The sequence below is a fragment of the Orycteropus afer genome, unplaced genomic scaffold, assembly GCF_000298275.1.
Source record: "Orycteropus afer afer isolate SDZICR_OR568_19922 unplaced genomic scaffold, OryAfe1.0 scaffold00279, whole genome shotgun sequence".
NCBI classification, from domain to species: domain Eukaryota; kingdom Metazoa; phylum Chordata; class Mammalia; order Tubulidentata; family Orycteropodidae; genus Orycteropus; species Orycteropus afer.
Genome location: NW_006921866.1, coordinates 26,576 through 27,511, shown reverse-complemented (window position 1 = coordinate 27,511; position 936 = coordinate 26,576).

Here is a 936-nt window from a genome sequence, read left to right as displayed (position 1 = left end):
GGCACATTCAGCACCACTGAAACTCAAGTGGAGAGCTCACTGATGCTCAAGGAGGGTGAGCTTGCTCCCCCCTCAGTGTGTCACTGAGTGGGCTTGGGTCAGCCTGGGAGACATCAAGAGGTGTATGCTTATCTTTGTCACTCATATCGGGACCACAGTTTACTAGCAGGTACTCTCCCGATTCCAGCACAGCTGAAATTGTGCACATCTTTGGCACCACAGGTGGGCGGTATCACAGACAAACTCCCAAGCCATTCACAGTCTGGGGGGATTGCACCAGCACCTCAGGCAGACAGGGCGAGGAAAGAGAGGAAGCCACAGCTGAGTACGGTTCCAGGAATTTGCCTTGGATTGGCTTTTTGGCACTGAGGAGCCTTGGAAGCAGGGTCTTTGAGTGTGCCTGAGCCTGGAAGAAAGTGGCGACTCCCTAACAACGGGAATCTTTCCTGAGATTGAGCCGCAGACTTGTAAATAACTACATCATCAATAACAGCCTACACAAAGCCATAGAAACAAACCCTAGCAACACCAAGCTTTCCTTCTTCTGCTCCCACCTTCTCCGCCAATAACTTCACTCATTCAATAGAAGAAACCATATTCAGCCAATTACCATAAAACCTCCCGCTTCGAACTCTAAACCCTCTTTACAACAAACAGAAACACATATCCACATTTCACACAGTGATTGCACCATCACAAAGAAAACAGCAGAGTGACCCAACATACCTGAATCAATAACAAAATAAAATACACCAGCTTCATCTTTTCAAAATATTAAACCATAAAACCAAGACAAAACAAATCAACATGTAACCAGCAGCTAAAGACAACCTCAAAATATCTAGGAAACAACAGCCAACCTCAAATCATACAAAGAAACAGGACAAGGCATTAGAAGCAAAACCACAAACAAAGGTCTCATTATACATGGAGGAA